Here is a 22,398-nt window from a genome sequence, read left to right as displayed (position 1 = left end):
CTGGAAATGTGAGAAACAGACAGGTACATTCTTCCATATGTGGTGGGGATGCAAAGTGGCAAAAGATTATTGGAAAAAAATACACGAGGCGATACAAAAAATTATCAAGGTCAACATCCAATTAAGACCGGAACACTTTTTACTAGGGATAACAAATATGAACCTCAACAGAAATCAAGAGATTCTATTTCACTACTTAACAACAGCAGCCAGAATAGTCTACGCAAAGAAGTGGAAAACAACAGAAACACCAACTAAAGAAGAATGGATATTGAAAATAATGGATATAAAGAATATGGATACATTGACATACTATTTGAAGACCCAACATGGTAAACCAATAAAAGAAACTGATTGGACACAACTAACAATTTATATAGAACAAGAAAAACTCTTTTTATTAAACCAGAATGTCGGAGCGGATTTATAGCGAAAACAAACACGAAATTTTTCTTTTTTATTACCCAAAAGAAAAGACGGGAAGTACTGTTTTTTTTTGTTTTTTTTTCTCTCTCTCTTTTTCTTCTCTCTTTCTCTTTCTTCTTCATCCAAGTCCCTTTCCCCTTTCACTATCTTTACCTTTACTCACAATGTTCTCACCCTTTTTATGTATATAAAAAACCTGAATAAAATATATTTAAAAAAACAAAAAAAAACAAAATGGGCCCTCTTCCCGAGGTGCGGGGCCGTGGCTTGGCAGGGTAGGCCTGATGGAAGCGGCGGACTAAATCGGGGCATGGACTGTGGAAGCGTCTTCCCAAGAGCGTTCTTCGGGGCCAAAACCCACCCAGTCAATGAGATACTGAAGGCGGCGGCGGTGGAAGCGAGAATCCAAAATGTCCTGAACCTCGAATTCCTCCTCCCCATCCACCAAAACAGGAGTGGGGGCCGGCCGGTCTGCATCAAGGCGCACACAATCCGCCGGAAGGAGCAGGGAGCGATGAAACACTGGATGGATGCGCATAGAGCGCGGAAGTTGGAGTTTGAAAGTCACGGGGTTAAGTTGCGCCACCACTGGGTAGGGACCAATGAAACGGGCATCTAGCTTCCGGCAGGGACGGTGGGAGGGCAAAAAGCGAGTGGACAGCAGAACCCGATCTCCTACCTTGATTTCGGGGCCCGGCTGGCGATGGCTATCAGCGTGGCGTTTATAGTCCTCCTTGGCTTGGTCCAGTTGCTGGAGCAATAGTTGTTGCACCGCTGTGAGTTCCTGCAGCCAGTCCTCCGCTGCAGGGACTTCTGAGGTTTCAATGACAGGAGGAAAGAAACGTGGATGGAAGCCGTAGTTCGCAAAGAACGGGGTTTCCTTGGTTGAAGCCTGGACACCGTTGTTGTAGGCAAACTCTGACAGAGGTAATAGGGAAGCCCAATTGTCCTGTTGATAGTTTACATAACAGCGAAGGTATTGTTCCAAAGTAGCATTGGTGCGCTCCGTTTGCCCATCTGTTTGGGGATGATGAGCTGAGGATAAACGAGAGTCTATGCCCAATAGTTTTTGTAGAGCCTTCCAGAATCGAGAGCTGAATTGAGATCCACGGTCAGTGACTAAACTCTTGGGCAATCCATGTAGTCGGAAAACATGCTGAAGGAATAAATCTGCAGTCTCCTTGGCCGTGGGAAGGCCATCACAAGGAATGAAGTGGGCCAACTTGGTGAAAAGGTCCACCACCACTAGGATCGTGGTATATCCAAGGGAAGGTGGTAGGTCGGTGATAAAATCCGCAGAAATTATCTCCCATGGACGAGATGGAGTAGGAAGGGGATGCAGTAGCCCTGAGGGCTTCTCCCTTCTTGTCTTGGAACGCTGGCATACCGGGCAGGTATTGACGTATTTTTCTACATCCTTGCGGATCTTGGGCCACCAAAATTCTCGTAGGATCAAATGCATGGTTTTGAATAGTCCAAAATGCCCTGCTGGCTTGCAGTCACGACATAGGTGAAGTGCCTTTTCTCTGCCCGGTCCTGGAGGGATGTAGACATGATTTCTGTAGCATAGTAACCCATCCTTAAGTGAGAAAGGGAAACGTAGTCCTTGGCGAATTTGGTCCTGAGCCCAGGCATCCGCCTGTTGACTGGCTCTGATTTCTTGAGCACAAAGGGGTCCTGGAGTAGAGGGAGTTGGTTCAACTGCAGTGGATTTGGTGTTTCCCACTGTGAGCGTGGCAAAGTTCTCGGGCTGCAGCAATTGGGATTCGAAGGTCTCTCTGCGCCCTGCAGCATACTCTGGTTTCCGTGATAGAGCATCTGCTTGCTTGGTCTGAGCTGGGGTTACATAATGGATCTGGAAATCAAAGCGCTCAAAAAATAAAGCCCAGCGCTGCTGCCTCTGATTTAACTTGCGGGCAGTTCTTAGATGTTCCAAATTAGGATGGTCAGTATGGACCTCAATGGGAAATTTGGCCCCTTCTAACCAATGTCTCCAATTTTCAAAGGCTGCTTTTATGGCCAAAAGTTCCTTCTCCCAAATAGTGTAATTTCTCTCTGGGGCTGTTAGTTGACGGGAGTAAAAAGCACAAGGATGAAGATGTTCTCCCACTGGTTGCATGAGTACAGCCCCAATTGCCACATCAGAGGCGTCAGCCTGCACAACAAAAGGGGTTTTAGGATCAGGGTGCTGTAGAATTGGCTGGGACGTGAATAACTTCTTTAGTTGCTGGAACCCTTTCTCTGCTTGCTCCGTCCAGCGGAAAGGCTGTTTTCCACGGATGCAGCTGGTGATTGGGTCAGACCAGCGGGCAAAGTCTGGAATGAACTTGCGGTAGTAGTTCGCGAACCCCAAGAAGCGCTGCACCTCTTTCTTGTTGGTTGGCGCCCGCCATTCCAATACTGCTGAAACCTTTGCCGGGTCCATGGAGAGCCCTAGTGGCGAGACACGGTATCCCAGGAAATCTACCTCTTGAAGATCAAAAGCGCATTTTTCCAACTTGGCATATAGTCCATGATCCCGCAATCGTTGTAACACCATTCTGACGTGTTTCTCATGTTCTGATTGTGATCTAGAAAACACCAAAAAAATCGTCCAGGTATATGATCAAGAACCGATCTAGATAATCCTGAAAAATATCGTTGACAAAGTGCTGGAACGTTGCGGGAGCTCCGGATAAACCGAAATTCATGACTAGGGACTCGAATAATCCGAATTTAGTCTGGAAGGCGGTTTTCCACTCGTCCCCCTCCCTGATGCGAACTAGATTGTAAGCCCCCCGAAGATCCAGCTTGGTGTAAACCTTGGCCCCTCGAAGCCGGTCTAATAGGTCCGAGATCAAAGGCAGGGGATAGCGGTTCCGCTTTGTGATATTGTTCAATGCTCTATAGTCCACAACCAAGCGTAGGTCCCCTGACTTCTTTTTTACAAACATCACTGGGGAAGCGGCTGGGGATTGAGAGGGTCTGATGAACCCCTTGCGAAGGTTTGATTCTATGAACTCCCTGAGAGCTTCTTGCTCTGGTTCAGTCAGGGAGTAGAGATGCCCTCGCGGGACCGGGGCCCCCTCCACCAAGTCAATGGCACAATCATAGGGTCTATGCGGGGGTAGTTTCTCGGCTTCCTTTTCATTGAAAACATCCCAAAAGTCTGAGTATTTCTTGGGCAAGGTGATGATGGGTTCAGCGTCTGTGGCATGACAGACCTTGGCTACAAGACAATGGTTTTGGCAATATTTAGAAGCAAACTGCAGTTCTCTGTTGGTCCAGGAGATGTTGGGGTCATGGAGTGTCAGCCATGGAATTCCCAAAATCACAGGGAAGTGAGGGACCTTGGTAACAAAGAAGGAAATCTCTTCCATGTGTTCCCTTATCCACATTCTGGTGGGTTCAGTCCATTGGCTTACTGGACCTGTCTTTAGGGGACGGCCATCTATGGCTTGCACCACCCGGGCGTTCTTGAAATCGTGATATTGTAATCCCAGAGAGTCGGCATACTCCCTGTCGATGAAATTGTTTGTTGCTCCTGAGTCTATCATGGCATGGATCATGATGGGTCCTTTTTTCGCTGACCACAAGGTGACCACTAGGAGGAATAGGACCCCGGTTTGCGGCTCTTGAGTGGGGTTTTTGACCGGGTTGGCGATCCTCTCTACACCCGGTCACTGGCTTCCCCCGCCGGCTTTGCGCCAGCCGCCTCGGCCGTCTCTGTCTCCGCGGAGGACGCCGCCGCCAAGCGAGCGGCGGGCTTTCTTTTGGCTGGACATTCTCTGGCAAAGTGGCCCCCGTTCCCGCAGTACCAACAGAGGTTTAGACGTTGGCGGCGGGCCTTCTCGGCAACATCTAATCTGGGACGCACATTGCCCAACTGCATCGGCTCCTCCTCGCTTCCTCTGGGGTAAGGGGCTGGTGGTGGGGGTCTCCACACTGGACGTGGCTGAATGCTGGCGGGAGCGGGAGGTTTTACTCCTGCTCTTCCACTCTGGCCTCGGAGCCACTGTTTTCTGTTGGCAAGCATGACTTCGGCTCGTAAACATTGGTCAATAAGTCTCTCAAGAGAGTTTGGAGGATCCACCTTGGAAATTTCTTCCTGCATCTCGATGTTGAGACCCTCACGAAACTGTCCTCTGAGGGCTATATCATTCCAACCGGTGTTTTGGGCCAGCACTCGGAACTCGGCTATGTACTGGGACAACGGCCTGTCCCCTTGGAAAAGGCGCCAGAGTTTATGGCCGGCCGCCTCTAGATTGTCCTCGACCCCCCAAGTCGCCTTAAGGTGATTCAGGAAGTTTTGCGCGGAACTTAGGTGCATGGAGGCTTCGTCAAATAGCGCCGTTGCCCAATTGGCCACTGGCCCTTCTAGGAGGCTGTAAATCCATGCCACCTTGACTTCTTCTTGGGGAAACTCGGCGTGTCGGGCTTCCATGTACGCCTGGCATTGGCGACGGAAAACATGAACCTTGGAAGCTTCTCCAGAAAACTTGGTTGGTAGCGCTAGGGCAGGGAGACGGGCTCCGCGCTCCTTCAAGCCCCATATTTCTCCCTCCTGCGTATGGAGCGTATCACGGATTCTGTCTAATTCATCCTTGGAAATGGTGTAGCTGAGCAGTTGGGCTTCCGCCCCGGTTCCTGTAGACATTCTGGTCTAGGTTAATTGGTGCTTAGGTTGGCGGAGTCAAACTGTCAGGACCCAGGCTGCAGAGCACCAATAACCATGCACAGAGACCAGAATCTATCTAATATCTTTATTAAAGGAATATATAAAGTCAATAAAAACAAGTGAAGAATATAGTTCAGAAGTAGACCTTTCAGGAAAGGTCAAATATAGTCCAGGAAAACAATGTCCAATATGTGATATTAGAGTCCAAAGTTATAATCCAATAACCGAAACACACACTTTGCCAGGCAAAGTGTGGGGAAATGACAGGGTCCTTTAGTCCAATGAAGCTTGACAACAAGGCTGGAAGCAAACTAGATTCTTGGCAACAAGGCTTGATACGTGGCTACAAAAGACAATAAGCAAGTACAGGGTCCGTGGCGAGGTCCGTGGAACAAGGAAAGCTTGATGCTAGAACAAGGTCCATGAAACAAGGCTTGGAGCTTGGTCCTGGAGGCAAGGGACTGGAGTAGCGTAGTCCACACACGATCTCACTCCACAAGGTGACGAATTGACTCCGCAAGGATTTCTTTGCGGGCAAACACCTATATAGGATCTTGTTTTCCCGCCAAGGAACACTTTCCCTGGGGAACAAGAAACGAAACCCAAACTGTGTCCAGATGCTTGACTCCTTAAAGTTTCCCAATGGAAACAGACTTAATCAGCTAATTGTCTGGCAGCTATCCTGGCGCTCCTGCGAGTCGCCTCCCGAGCGCCTCTATCTCGATTATAATAATCCCGGTGAGAAAATGGGGGAGATTTCTGCTCAAGGCTTGTTTGGCTGACTTCTGGTGGGCAAACATCTTGCAGGTGCAAGGGCTCCAATTCTGGCTGAAACGGTGGGAAACCCAAGTTTTCCTCGTCATCTGCCACAATAGTACTGGGAACGGGACTACATGGCCCATGAGTCATCACAGATAGGGTGATTTAAAAATAAAGTATATTATATTATTATTATTATTATTATTATTATTATTATTATTATTTCATAAACCACATTCTGAACTACTAAAAAATAAGACAGACCACAATCAATGATCACAACTGCTTCTCACTTTCAATCATCATCAACAGTTTACAGGGATACAATGTTCCCTCACTTATCGCGGGGGTTAGGTTCCAGGCCCACCCACAATAAGTGAAATTCTGTGAAGTAGGGATACTATATTTATTTTAATATTTATATATTATTTTAGTAGTTATACACTATTTTAAGTCTTTATCAACCAATCGTGTGTTGATAAATCGCCTCCTTCTCCTCCCGTTGCCGCTTGGGCTCCTTTTCTCTCCCTTTGGCTTTTCCTTCCTCCCTTCCTTAGGCTATAAATTGTAATTTTTATGATTTATAATAGTCTTTTAGAGTTTATTGAAAACTCACAAAACAGAAAATCCGTGAAAAGTGAACCGCGAAATAGTGAGGGAACACTGTATATCAGAAACATTGTCACACATACTCCAGTACATAACAAGTTGTCAAGAAAAGCCCTAGATTTCATTCAAAAGAACCCAAAGCATCAGAAATATTTGTTGAAGAGCAATTTTGCAGAACACAAACAAACATCTGTGAACACTTTGATGAATGCAGACAGACTCATAAGACATCACCCCAGGGGCCACAGTTTCTATTTCAGATATACCTCCAAAGTAACAGAATTTACAAACAATACTAACAAACAGAACTTTGGGTGCAGCTACACTGTAGAATTAATGTAGTTTGACACCACTTTAACTGCCATGGTCCAATTCCAGAGAATCATTGGAGCTATAGTTTTACAATATCTTTAGCCTTCTCTGCCCAAGGGTGATGATGTCTCACCAAACTATGAATCCCAGGATTCAACAGCATTGAACTATGGCAATTAAAATAGTATCAAACTACAGTGTAGGTATACTCTTTGACCCATTTTACAACTCGCTATAGCAGTTTTGCCATTGATGCTATACAATGCAAATGTCTAAAGATTAGGGCTGTACATGATGCCATTTTTCAAAACGGGATCTGGGATATTCAGCAAATCCAACAACCGAATGCCCAGACACAGGGTGGGTGACCGGACTCGAAATTGACCATGTGGCAACCAAAAACTGCTGCTTTCAGTTGCTTTGGGCTGCGCTGTGGCAGCACTCACTCACATGCAACAGTTTTCCCCCTTAGGCTTGCCTAAGCCAATCAGAGCAAGAAAGCAGATCACGTGTCTTTTTGCCAAGCTGGTTCATATATACCAGGGTGAGCTCCTTCATTTTCTTGTGGTGTCTTGGCTTTTGACAGAGAGAGATCATGTGCTAGCTAACTCAGTTTTGCATCTCAGTGCCATCACTACCCTTAGGATTTCTTGCTTTTGGACTCAATTCCAATATTTTCCTTTGCCAATTTAATTAAATTTTCTAAGTTTAATATCTTTCAGTCCTTTTACTTTTTATTATTTCACTAAGCATGTGAGTGTGTATTTGAAGCAGGGCTGTGAAAGGGCATTTTTGTTTAAATATTGGGGTGGTTAAGTGAAGGAAGGGGATAGCCTGACTCCCTTGAGTCCCCATGAGGGGACTCAAACTGCACTCCTAAAGATTTATGTGAGAAAGGCAACACCTTTTACATATAATAAGCAATAAACAGGCACTCCTATGGGATTTTATTTTTCCCAGGGGACTAAATAAAGAGCTTAATCTCCTCCCACATTTGTTTTTATTATTTATTAGTATTATATAAAATGAGTTTGTACAATTGTGATACATTTATTATACAATAGACATATTGTTCCTTTTAATATCTACTATGCATTCCACTCTTGTCTGTTTCTATCATTCATCTTTTGTAAATTCACACAGAACTGTTTCTAGGTCAATTCCATGACACATCTTTGCAAACTATCTCACTCCCTTTTTTCCCACCCTCTTTTTTCTCAACAATTTACAAACATTTTTTTAAACTTGTAGTTCTTGTGTTTCTTTTCTGTCCAGCAAATGGAATGAGATTCTCAAGACTAGAAATGTTTACAATTAGATTTCCTATTGGTATGTATAGGTGTTAAACCGTATGCAAATATTAGAATGAGAAGTATGACAATGTGTTATGTATTATTATATAACTACATGTTGTTCTTTTTATTTTAAACTTATATTTATATTTGTTTTCATGTTGGACTTCAAAAAGGCTATTAAAATGCCTGTAGGCTGAGATATGTTGGGCTTTTTCCAAACAAAAACAGCTATCAACTCAGCACTTGGAAACATCTCTTCCTATTTTCCTGTGGATTATATTGGCTTTTTGTCTCTTTTGTTTTTATATAAACCTGAGGAGAATGGAAATTAAAAGAGAAAATCTTTACCCCTTAATATAACTTAGCACACATGCCTACCTGAAAATTAGATCAATTTCCCCACCAGCCTCCAAAATCACATAACAAGGCAGGTCTTATGAAATGTTGAAAAGGTCTGCTCACTCCAAAGGCATCTTTAACCTATTCTAGTCAAAGTCATCCATCTATGTGTGTGTAAAAGGATATAGTCATTCATTCAGCATCCAACAATATGTCAGAGGAAATGTATCTAAAGGGAAAGCAATGGACAGAATACATAGCGTAGAAAAGTTGAAATATCTAGCTAGGGATAGAGGATATCGTTTGTACACATAACCAGAACACATGTGTATTCATCCTAGATACTTTCCCCTCGTCTCTGCTAAATATGCTTCACAACAGCTGTTTCTATTCTCTGTGAGGCACATGTCAGTCCTTTATATCTCAATACTATAAGAAATCAGAAAAATAAAAGTAACCACTACATTTCCATATCAACTGTACATGAATATAGCTTAGAGATCATTTTCAGTCTTATGATTTCTAAAAGCAATGACAGAGCAAGAGAGCATGAAGGTAAGGGACTGTGCTCTATAGAAAAATAGAAACACAAAATAGAGTATTTCCTCTTGAGTCTGCTGATAGCTAGCTAGGATATTTATGCAACATCTATTTGCCATAGTTGTCATAGATTATGATCTGGTGTCTCTGAAGCCCCTTCTACACTGCTATATAAAATCCAGATTATCTGCTTTGAACTAGATTATATGGTAGTGTCAGTTTATATAATACAGTTCAAAGTACAGTAGAGTCTCACTTATCCAACATAAACGGGCCAGCAGAACGTTGGATAAGCAAATATGTTGGATAATAAGGAGAGATTAAGGAAAAACCTATTAAACATCAAATTAGATTATGATTTTACAAATTAAGCACCAAAACATCATGTTAGACAACAAATTTGACAGAAATAGTAGTTCAATACGCAGTAAGGCTATGTAGTAATTACTGTATTTACAAATTTAGCACCAAAATATCATGATCTATTGAAAACATTGACTAAAAAATGTGTTGGATAATCCAGAACGTTGGATAAGTGAGTGTTGGATAAGTGAGACTCTACTGTAGATAAACTGGATTTCATATGGCAGTGTAGATGAGGCCTGAGACACCAGAGCACCTCCATGCTATGAGTTCAACCCAGGTTGAAGAATGCAAAACATCGGGAGGTCCCGAATGGAAAAGAAATTGGATTTAGCCTGGGAAGAAGCTGATAACATGAACCATTTTAGACCCCTGCTACACTGCCATATAATTCAGATTATCAAAGCAAATAATTCACATTATATGGTTTGAACTAGATTGTATGAGTCTACACTGCTTTGAACTGGATTATATGGCAATGTATACTCATAATCCAGTTTAAAGCAGATAATCTGAATTATATGGCAGTGTAGAAGAGGCCTATGTCTACACTGCCATATAATCCATTTAAAAGCAGTTAATCTGGATTTCACATATATGGCAATGTAGCATGGACATAAGAGATAAGAGCAGATCATAATGAACAACCAGTATGTCAGGTAAATTCCAGGAGAATCAGCAGTCAGTGCAATGGGATATTAATGCAGCTGAGGTCCTATGGTGTCATTGAGCATCTATACAAGAGCAGTTGTTGTGTACCAGCAATGAACACAAAGGAGATTGTAATTTTATTGTGATTTTTCAGGATTAATGTATGTGAGATGGAAAAAAACATATACATTAATAGAAATATCACTTTCTGTGCTTTTCTAGGAATTATACACCTTGTTTTTCAAAGGAATCCTTATATATTGTGGTGCCATTTCTCCCAGGCTAAGTGGTGCCTAAATGAATGCTAATGTGTTCAAATGTTTTTGAATGCTTAATTCACTCGCAATCTGCTGATGAGTGGAATTCTACCAACCAAAAAAGAAAAAGAAAGCCGTCTCACTTCTATTTCTTTTGCACCCTCATGCAGAGATTAAAAGTTTGGGGTTTACCCAGAAAACAGATGGTATATGATTTGAGCTCAAAAGTGAAGTGGAACCAGTGAAAAATATCATGGGTGGAAGTGTCTTCTATTATAAGAACAATTTATGATCTATGCCATTAATGATGAACTGAGGAGGTAAGAAGAAACAGTATAAATGCAGGAGTAAATATTAGTTCCAACTTCAGGAAATTTAGGTTGGACCTAGGTAAAGGTAAAGGTTTCCCCTGACTTAAACCTAGTCATGGTGCTCATCTCCATTTCTAAGCTAAAGAGCTGGCATTGTCCATAGACACCTCCAAGGTCATGTGGCTGGCATGACTGTATGGAACACCGTTAACTTCCCACCGGAATGGTACCTATTGATTTACTAATATTTGCATGTTTTCAAACTGCTAGGTTGGCGGAAACTGGGACTTACAGTGAGAGCTCACCCCACTCCCCAGATCTGAACAGTCAGCAAGTTCAGCAGCTAAGTGCTTTAACCCGCTGTGTCACCAGGGGCCCTACAATGCCCTATATCCTAGGATCTGACAATCTGATCCCAGATTATCTGCTTATCCCAGATTATCTGGCAGTGTAGACTCATATAATCCAGTTCAAAGCAGATAATCTGAGATCAGATCCTGGGATATAGGGCAGTATAGATCCAGCCTAACAGGGATTGTGACAAACAAACTGGGACTAATAATGAATTTACTGTATTCATGTGTCTTGGTGTTTAGAACCTGTTTTTTAGACCTGACATTGTCATGTAGGAAAATATGGCTCTGTCTGCATTTCTGTGAACATTCAATGGGCCCTTTGGAAGATCTGTTAATGTCACACAGTCATTTGATCAGACTGCAGTAACATCCTGACATTTCCACAATGACCTGTTCCAGGTGTACTAATGATAAAGCTATTTTTATGTGGCCTGACATATGGTATGCCTTCTGCTTGTCACTGACAAAAGCCTGGAAAAGAAATACTTATCAAACACACGACTCAGAAATAGCAGACAAAGTGCAGTTTCTAATAAAAATGAAAACAATATTTTCCTTCTCCAAATTACATTTTTTTTTCATTTGGAAATAGCACTTTGGTGCCCATGAATGTGTCTAAAATAGTGAATTCCTTTTCAAAAATATATTCTCCAATTTTTTCTCAGTAGAGTAATAGACATTACAGTTATCTCATTCTATGGCTGTATACAAATACATGAAATCTTTAAAGTTTATTCTGTGTCACATTTATGGCCTGTATTTCTTTGAAGGGATTGAAGTCAGTATGCATGGTTCCTTCTCTATTCCTGTTCACACAATCCTTTGAGTTAGAGTTTGAGTAAGCAAGTGTGAGAGTTTCTGGACCAAGTGATCTATGTGGCTAAATGGAAGTTTTGACCCGAGTCTTTCCACTCCTTGTTATGCATTTTAGTATTCCACACACTAGTTCAGATTCACTCATCATCATCAGATTCATTTTGATTTTGCTTCTATTTCTATTAAACAAATTATGAGAATTAACCTGGTATAGTGGTATGAGTATGAACATTAAACTATTGCTCTGGAGATCAGAGGTCAGATCACCACTTGGTCATGGAAACCCACTGGATGAACTTGGACATGTCATACTCTCTAGCCTCAGAAGAAAGAAAAGGAAAACTAGCTCTGAACAAGAAAGCACCAGGAAATATTCACCTTAGGTTTGTTGTAAGATGAAAATGATTTCAAAACACACAACCACAAAAACAGATATGTCCAACAAACAAACAAAAAGCACAAATTTCAAGTTATTACATGATATCTTTATTGCAGCAAGACCACTTTATGCAAAAAATGGAAAACTAAAGAACAACCTCTAAAAGAAAAATAGATTATAAAAGTTCTAGAACTGGCAAAAATTGACATACTATCTTGTATGATCAAGGAGGAGTCAATTGACAACTTAAAAAAATTGGAACCATGTATATAACGTATAATGAAAAAAGAGAATTCAAAAATATTTGTGGGTTTTGAAGATTGAGCGAAACATTGAGAAAGCAAAGTAGATCTGAAGGGCAGGACTAGCAGCCCTGCCCTTCAGGTTTTTCAAAGCAATAAAATGCATTTTGGTCCAAAATTTAGGGGCTAAAATCTATGTACATACTTGAGCTTTGCTGACCAAACCATGAAATAATAAGACCACACATAAAATTGAAATATGGGTGACATTATTTAATTGCCACCTGTTACAACCTTTTCCTGGAGATGTGCAAAATGGGAGAGCAGCATGTGCCTTATTTAAGGTCTGCCCCTGCTCCTGTCTCTCCATGTCATTCTGCAAAGCACCAGGATACAAGATCATTCATGGCTTCCTCTCATTGATGGTCAGCAAAGCAACCCTTCCTCACACCACCATGCTGTTCTGGTGTGTAGCAGGAATGTGGGTTCCTGCCTCCTCCTCCCTTCTACAGCAATGAAATTACTTAAGGATCCTCTGACTGTACAATCCAGTGTAGATTTATCAGGAAAAACAATTTCATATCGGAAGAAACAGCTCTTGCAAAATCTGTTTACAGTAGGTAAATGTGAGATTAAACCTAGTCATGTTGAATTAATGCAAATTTTCAAATATTCCCTTTGGGCAAGCAATTCTATAAATGCTACCTGATATTGACCTGATTTTAAATTTGCCAAGTTTTGCTCTGTAACATCAAACGGAAAATTAAATCGGTATATACACGGAAGCCAAACAAATATAGAAAGGACATCACAATCAATAAAATAATTACTTCATGTGAATTATTTGGTGAAGAAATCGATATGTCAGTTGGTCTTAATGACATTGTTTTAATTATATATCAAGTCAAAGCTGAAGAACAGAATAGAAAGTGACATGTGAATGAGGAACAATGCTAGAGCTGACATTATCAGCAAGGTGGAAAGATAGAACACAATGTGATGCACTCCGATTGCAAAGATAATATATTATAGTTTATTAACAGCATTAATGAGTCATGCAATGTCCTATCATCAGTCAGGCAATGACCCTGGCAGAGATTAATGTGTCTTTACTTGACATCTGGCTATCTATGTGTGTGCATCTCTTTCTCGCAGATTGGCATCACAAATCTTCTTATTTAATGTACTGGGACTGTTTGTAAGTAGGCAATTATAGAAAAGCAGCTCCCAGAAAAGAAATTGAAACAAATTTTAGCCCATTTCATCACACTGTCTATGTATTGAAGGTTTGCAAAAGACAGGAATAAGCTTTGGAATATTACAATGTTTCCTCAAATTACTTATGTGGAAATCTAGCTGAAACCTATAAATCCTGCAGGCAGAAGAATTTTGAAGAATGGAAATGTTACATTTAGATAACACTTTTTCGGCATGTGGTTTAAGTCACTGCTTAATAGCAGAAATATTTTTAATGTTTTTCGTCACCAAGGTTGACACTGACTTGGCTCATTTCTGTAATCCACTAGCTCATTTCCACCAATCCATCCTTTTTCAGGTGTACGTGGACTGGGCGGGGGGACATTAGTGCATCTTCCCACATTGAAATATTCAGAACAGATTCTCAATTCAGCTGTATACCTGAATATATATATAATATATATCAAAAGGCAGGGTCATTAAAGTCTACCAATTGAATAGAGATACCATGGCTCTAGAGTCCCATGAAGTTGTAGTCGCAACATGCTTTGTCTGACTCAGAGAGTTTTTTATCACCTGGAGCAACAAATACAGAATATGAACAACATGGCCTAGGTAAGTTTATGATATGGACATGGAGTAACTATGGATGTACAACATTAAGATCACCTCTCTTATACATACTGTAGATAAACGAACTCACATCTCATACATTCTCACTTTTGAGCAGAGGAGGGTTCAGGGGTATAGATTTCCTTCCTGGAGACTACCAGGGGCCAACTAACATCATGGAACACCAGATCCCTCCACCCTTCCCCTAATGCCCTACTGGAATGTCATCTGTTGCTTGCTCTGCAGAAAGTGCAGCAGGGACAAGAGAAAGAAACACCTGAATTTGTAGTATCTTCACATTCCATAGAAATCAGTTAGTTATTTATAAACTAAAGCCAATTTCACCTAAGCAGAAATAAGTACAGGCAACCTTCTACCCCCCATTCTTCTCACATTGGCACTGTGTGGGCTTTCCCCTTGTCCTGTTTTTGCTCATTGAAAAAACTGAACCTTATTAGATATTATTAGATCACTTTGTGTATTAAAGTGACTCAATTTCTATGTGGCACATCATCTAAACTATATATAGCCTCAAAATTTAAAATTTCTCTGGATGGATGAGTATACATCACTGCCCAATTACTGATGATGGTGATGTTTATTTATATACCCTGCTTTTTCCTTTACAAAAGAGACTCAACATATGCACAGTGTGTGCTTTTCTGTTGCTGACTCAAACCTTGGTAATTTTTTTAATAAATCTGATTTTCTTATGGCAAAAGGAAACATTATCTACACCTTTATTTCACATAACTGGCATATTAGAGAACAAGTGAAATGCTGGGGACATTTAACTATTTTAGGGTGTACTCACATAGCTAGGAATAAGCCAAATTAAGTTCTATAAGTCTTACTTCTCATCAGGCAAATGTAAGTATCATCATCTTGTACTTTTCCAAAACTGTGACACTAACAGTTTGCAAATTAAATTAGCTACAATATAGTTAATACATGGAAAAGGAAAGAATTAAAATAGAATTACATTATTTATACTATTAAAATAGTAATATTTGAAAAGCTAAAACATACTTTTTTAAAAGTACCGTTTAAAACAAATTGTCATCCATTTAAAGTCTCCTTATAAGACTGTTGCTTTTACATAAAAAGTGTAATATCTCACTCAACAAAATGTATCTTTTCAGTTAAGAAGATTCCAGTGCTGAAAGACCCTGTATGGCGATCACATGTACATTTTGCAAGCTCACAGTTATGCTTTATTAGTGCATACATACTAGATTGGACTTTATGATTCTCCTCTTGTCTTTAACAGATAATCAGTCCCTGTATCTGAAAAACAGGGTAAGCAGAAACACAGAATTATTTCATCTAGTTGAATTTTCTATCCAGAAGTAAATCCTGCAGATTAATTAAAATAAATACAACTTATAGTGTTCTACTAATACCTATCAGTCATAACCAAAATGTGTCTGCACATTGGCAACTGAGCCAAACCAGATGTCCGATAGAAAAACATAAGCAATTAACTAGTAGAGCTATCGAAACTGGAGAAAACCACCATTCCATCCCCAAAATGCTATTTATTATAATGTGATCCTCAAAACACATCAAGAGATCTATTCTCAAACCACATAATCTCAATAAATATCTTGCTTTGAGTTTCAGTAGTTCCATTGTTCCAGAACACACCAAAAAAGAAGAAAATCACAAACATGTGGCCTAAAAAGAAATGAAGCATGATCTCCCTTATGCAAATTCTCCAACAATAAAAAATCATAATAATTCATTTTCTAGAGTGCCCTGACCAAGGAGTAGGATGTTAATTAAAGATAACTTAAAGAAAGGTAGTGCCATAGCAAGACACATGACATAAGGCATGTTAATTCAAGGTATTTGTTCCCTGGAGCTGTCCTGGATCCAGCAAATACCTACTAAATCTGGAGTCATATGTCCTGATGGTCCAGCTTGGCTCTTGTTGAACCCATCACTTTGCTAGCAAGTGATCAGCAAAGACAGATAGAGTGTCCCACCTCCTTCTTGCTCCATTCTGACCTCAGTAGATTTGACTGCAATAACCAGGCATTCACAGGGAGCTCTGTCACCTGTGAGGTCTGGCAACGGTGACATGGAAATGATCCAACTCTTTCTTTGCGCTAATCAGTTCAAGGAAAGAGTCATGTCAGTAATGTGTGTGTAGACAATGCTCAGATACCCCTAGGATATTCAGGGGTTTCCTGAAAATTCAAGAGTATTTTACAGCTATCAGTAGTGCAAAGCAAAGTCAGGTTAGGGCTCAAAAAATCTGGATTATTTCCAGAAATCACTCAATGTAGCATCAGATTCAAGGTTGAGTACAGATATTCTTTTTACTAGTGCTGGCAAGCCCCATGCAAAGCAAGCTGTACTACATTAACTGGAAAAATGTCAATTGTAAATTGCTGAAGGACTTCCCAATAAACTCATATATGGCTGATATCAAGGAGAAAAATTACCCGGTTTCAAAGGAATTTTATCATATTAAAGTTCCATTAAAATTAATAAGATGTAACTTACAATCTTTTATATAGAGTTAAAAAAAATTAAATTAAACATTACTAACCCATTTCTCCGGGTATGGGTCAGTATGCTTGAGGAGAGCACTTTGGCAGATTACCTTTACCACATGTTAATCACTCATTGGTTTTCTTGCTATTGTATTTTTATATGTTTGACTGGGAGTAAAAAAAATCCAAGGACACTTCTGTATGGTTATAACACATATCTATGCCCATTCCCATTATGCTCAATGAGACTTACTTACTAGTGAATCTGTTTAAAATTATATTGTTATGGTACAATCTTAAATTGACTATGAAGAACAAAAGTAAATTTCATTCAGTTGAGTCACTAGGGCCTTTTCCTGCATTACGTGTAAAGACATTTCCCCTTATTTCTTGAGTACACTGGATATATGGTATCTGGGTAATATTAGCTTTTCTTGCACATATATGTGCAGAAGAAGGCAATCATTGGATCACCACCAGAGATCCTCAGTCCTTATCTAATATCTAATATCTCATCAGTTATTGCTATTCATCCTCAAATCCTGCTAGGTAGTAAGGTAAGACATGGACTTACAGTGAAAACCTTGTCACCTGTTTGGTGACAGAGGGGGCTCTAGAATGTAAGATTCCTTCCAGTAGATGGTCTGATGTGCAGCAACCCAGCTATTGATATACCCTCCAAGCTCAGATAGTCCACCCAAGGGAAGACCAAGGAGAAGGTCATGAAGTGACACCTGCCCTCAGCTGATCCCCCGCTAGGTGCTCCCATCTTTTCCACCTTTTCAGGTTCAACTCAAGTTAAACAGGTTCTAGGTTAAAGAAAGTGATCCATTTCAATCCAGTTCTCTTGTCTGTCTTGTTATTCCATGCTTGGCCACAACAGAATATTAAAGAATGGGAAAAGTTCACAAGATAAATGATTGTCCACTTTTTCTTTTAAATTTCTGCTTCCTGATTTTTAATGCTGCACTTAAATATGCATGAAGATGTTAAAAATAAAGACCAATAAAGGCTGTGACAAGCAAGTCATAAAAAAGCAATTTGTACTGTTTATTGAACAAGCCTTACACTAACTCTGTATCTGAACAGGATGCTGGAAACATTAATTTGACTGTTATTAGAAAAACTGAATTACTTCCACCCTTGCTTGCCAAGGCTTGAACACTGAAAACTATGTATGGCTCATTATACATGCTAATATATACATCTATAATGATGTGTACATTTCTCAAAACCTTATGCCTAGTTATCACAAACCCAGTATGCAAAGAGATATTACTTACTTACTTAGGCGATCCCTCATAGTTCGAGGAGGATTGTCTTCCATTCCCGGTGTCTTGGGGTGGATTCTTAGGTGGCTGTAGAGACCTATTCTTGATCTGCATGTTCTCCTGCAGTGAGGACATCGGTTTCCAGGTGGAAGGCGGTCCCGGTTAGGTTTGGCTTGACGGGCCTTCCTCTCGGCACATTTCTCCCTTAAGCCCTCCATTTGTGCCTCTTCGAACTCCGCAGCACTGCTGGTCACAGCTGACCTCCAATTAGAGCGCTCAAGGGCCAGGGCTTCCCAGTTGTCAGTGTCTATGCCACAGTTTTTAAGGTTGGCTTTAAGCCCATCTTTAAATCTCTTTTCCTGCCCACCAACATTACGTTTCCCATTCTTGAGTACAGAGTAGAGTAGCTGCTTTGGGAGATGGTGATCGGGCATTCGGACAACGTGGCCAGTCCAGCGGAGTTGATGGCATAGGAGCATCGCTTCAATGCTGGTGGTCTTTGCTTCTTCCAGCATGCTGACATTTGTCCGCCTGTCTTCCCAAGAGATTTGCAGGATTTTTCTGAGGCAGCGCTGATGGAAACGCTCCAGGAGTTGAGTGTGACGTCTGTAGACCATTCATGTTTTGCAGGCATAGAGTAGGGTTGGGAGGACAATGGCTTTGTAAACAAGCACCTTGGTATCTCTACGGATGTTCTAATCGTCAAACACTCTCTGCTTCATTCTGAAAAATGCTGCACTCGCAGAGCTCAGGCGGTGTTGTATTTCAGTGTCGGTGTTGACTTTTGTAGAGAGGTGGCTGCCAAGGTAGTGCAAATGGTCAACGTTTTCTAATGTGACACCACTGAGTTGTATTCCTGACATTGCAGAGGGATTAGCTGGTGCCTGTTGGAAGAGCACTTTGGTTTTCTCAATGTTCAATGAGAGGCCGAGCTTCTTGTATGCTTCTGCGAAGATGTTTAGAGTGGCTTGTAGGTCTTCTTTTGAGTGCACACAGGCTACGTTGTCATCGGCATATTGGAGTTCTATAACAGGTATTGTGGTGACCTTGGTTTTGGCTCTCAGTCTGCTGAGGTTCAATAGCTTGCCATCTGTCCGATAGATGATTTCCAAACCGGTGGGAAGCTTCCCATCACAAGGTGAAGTATCATAGCGATGAAGATGGAAAATAAGGTAGGGGCAATAACACATCCCTGCTTGACACCTGATTCCACCTTAAATGGGTCACTTTGGGAGCCGTTGCTGTCCAAGACTGTTGCCATCATGTCATCATGGAGGAGCCGCAGGATGTTCACAAATTTGTCAGGACACCCAATTTTTTGGAGGATGGTCCAGAGAGTGCTGCGATTCACTGTGTTGAATGTCTTTGCAAGGTCAATGAATGCCATGTACAGAGGTTGGTTTTGTTCCCTGCATTTTTCTTGGAGCTGTCGTGCAGTGAAGATCATGTCCACTGTTCCTCTGGAGGGACGGAAGCCATTCTGGGATTCTGGGAAGGTGTCTTCTGAGGCAGGGAGAAGGTGGTTTGCAAGGATTCTTGCGAGGATTTTCCCAGCGGAGGTTAGAAGGGAGATACTGCAATAGTTCCCGTAGTCTGTTCTGTCCCCTTTCTTGAAAAGGATGATGATGGTGGCATCCTTGAAGTCTGCTGGGATTTTCTCGGTCACCCACACTTTTTCAATGAGCTGGTCTGAATAGCATATTCAAGACTGGGAGAAAGAGGTTTCTGGGATAAACTTTCTGAGACATCAGATACATGGACCAAAGTGCTTTCGTATAGACCAGTGGTTCACAACCTGTGGGTCACCAGATCTTTTGGCCTTCAACTCCCAGAATTCCTAACAGCTGGTAAACTGGTTGGGCTTTCTGGCCAAAACACCTGTGGACCCACAGGTTGAGAACCACTGGTATAGACACTATGAATGAGTGTGTATGTGTGAATAGTAATAGTAATATTTGTATGGTGATGAGGTGGTCGTATTGTGTAAAACCAAGATAAATAGATATCCAAATAAATAGTAGGGGGGATTCTTGGACTGTAATATGATGCTGGTTGGGAACCAGAAAGGAGTTGTGATCAAATGAAAAAGAGAGCCCCTTATAAAGCTAGGATATTAACTAGCATTATAATATGTGTAGTGCCTACAAATATCTTTCAGTTAATTTCAGGAGTGCTATAATATTTCTTTGGTACAAATTCAATGTGTTCTGTGAATGTTCTCATCACCACTCAGAAAGGTAAATTATAGATCCAGACAAAAAATTTAAAAATAGTCCTTACTGAACCTTTAAATCAGTGATACAGATGTCAACACTGATCCTTTCTTAATTGCTCAAACAGTTCTTAATTGAACAATATTAAGATAATAATTAGTTTCACATTATAAATAGTAAAAGGTTATCCAAGCTGTTTCAGAATTGTCACTCAACAGAAAAGGAGCACAGAGTGAAGAAATATTAGGATTAAAAGGTTGCTTGGATTCATGATTCAAACTTGTTGGAAAACTCCATGGAGATTATTTTTGCATAAGAATGATCAGGTCTGGAATGCATGTGTGGAAGATATGTGCTTCTCTGAAAACAAATGCTCCTGAATTCAGTAAATGCCACTTCCAATATTCATTTGAATGTTTTCATCCTAATGGAAGCAGGGCTTCACCAGCATTTAGTAGGCAAAAAGCAAATAAACAATAAAATGGATTATTAGCTAGCATATTTTACTACTTGAACTGGTTTTTCTTAAGGAAGACTTGATTGTCAGTTTAGTAATTCAGTATTCCAATATTCAATGTAAAGGCCATGTGGATCCAGAATATGTCTTCACAGTCATTTACATCACCAAGACTCTTCCTCTGGAAGACAATCACATTCAGCCACAAGTGATTGCCCATGATTTCAATATGTGGTACACCTGTAAGGAGACAGATGTATCACTGTCATGATCTTCTATGGGACTGTTCTATCTTCAACAATAATTTATTTATTTATTTATTTATTACATGCATTTATACCCCGCCCTTCTCCCCGAGGGGACTCAGAGCGGCTTACATTCTGCCACGAGGGCCAGCAACAATAAGGAAGACTTTGGCACAAGAAAATCTGGAGAGAGGAAGGCATGTGTGTGTATATGCATGCACATGTCAAGAGAGAGAGACTCCCATCACTGCATATCCTGCCCTAGTTTAATGGCAAGAGACAAGTTCTAAAGATTGATTATTATGATGACATGGATATAAATGTAGATGTTATTGACATGAAAATCTCAGAGCTCTGAGCAAAAACTTTATTCTTGTCCTGACTGCCTACTCTGATTCTTGGTAGGAGTGGATCCAAAAAAAGAAAGAAAAGAAACCCAACCATGAAAGAGTAGTGGAAGAAGGGGTGGCAGGAGAGGAGCATCCTTGCTGAGGATTAAGCAAATTAGCAGGAATGAGATGGAACCAGGGAACCAGAGTAGGCAGGCAAAGTAAGAAAAAAGAGGATGACAGACTCAGAGCCTGGAAATTAGATGGTGAAAGAGGATTGATGGTATTTTCTGTATGCCTTGGACCTTCTTAGGACCTCTTCACAAGTGCTGCTGGAATTGCCACAATCATGGCAATTCTAGAAGCGCCCATCGGGGGTGTGAGGAACCCGTCGGCCAATGCCCTTCATGGCCCAACTTACTGGTAGGTCCATCCCATGGGGGGAATTGTCCACTGCCTGGCTTCCTCCCATTGATCGAAGGCAAAAAATGAACACCCCTCTCCTCCAATGTTGCTGTGGCAGCAGCATGCACCAGTTTGCCTTCTCTTTCACCACACATGCCCACCAAACGTTGTAGTGTATTGTGGGATGGAAGCTAGCAGGCTCCATGGTGAAAAGAAAGGCAAACTGGTGCATGCTGCTGATTACACCCCCACTTGAGGAGGTTGTTAAAAGCAAGCTCAGAAAACCAGCCCCCAAACTCCAGCATATAGTAAACTTTTATTTATTAATTACTAGAAGCTAATCCATCCATTTCTATGCTGTCCTGTCCCTCTTTCTCAAAAAGCTGTGCAAAAAGAAAATCCTATTTAGTAGTAAAGCCCTACAATTGAACAATTTTTCTTCAGAAAGTTTCACAGTACTGATAAACCTGTATTTTTTGAAAATGTGCAGCTTTTAGATGTTGCAGTAAGTTATCCACCCTCTGCGAGAGAAAAAAAATTCCGGAATGTTTTGACATTAAAAGAAAAAAATACCAATACCTTGTCTTCGACATCTGCCAGGAAATTGGAAAAAAACCGTTTCCATTCGTATCCACCAACTGCCAAGAAAGTTGTCCTTGTTAATGAAGGTTTGGAATAAAAATTTCAATATAAAATCCAAATAATTTTACTATGTTATAGTTGTTCTGTACTTCCATTTATTTTATTAAAATAGTACCAATGATTCTCCTCATTTGATCATTGGCTTCGCAACACCTTTGTTGTAATCTTTAATCAAAAATGGAGATTGGAAAGCAAAGATATCCGAGGTTCTCTG

Source organism: Anolis carolinensis, chromosome 5, assembly GCF_035594765.1.
Source record: "Anolis carolinensis isolate JA03-04 chromosome 5, rAnoCar3.1.pri, whole genome shotgun sequence".
Lineage (NCBI taxonomy): Eukaryota > Metazoa > Chordata > Lepidosauria > Squamata > Dactyloidae > Anolis > Anolis carolinensis.
Note: the sequence above shows the minus strand (reverse complement) of the source record.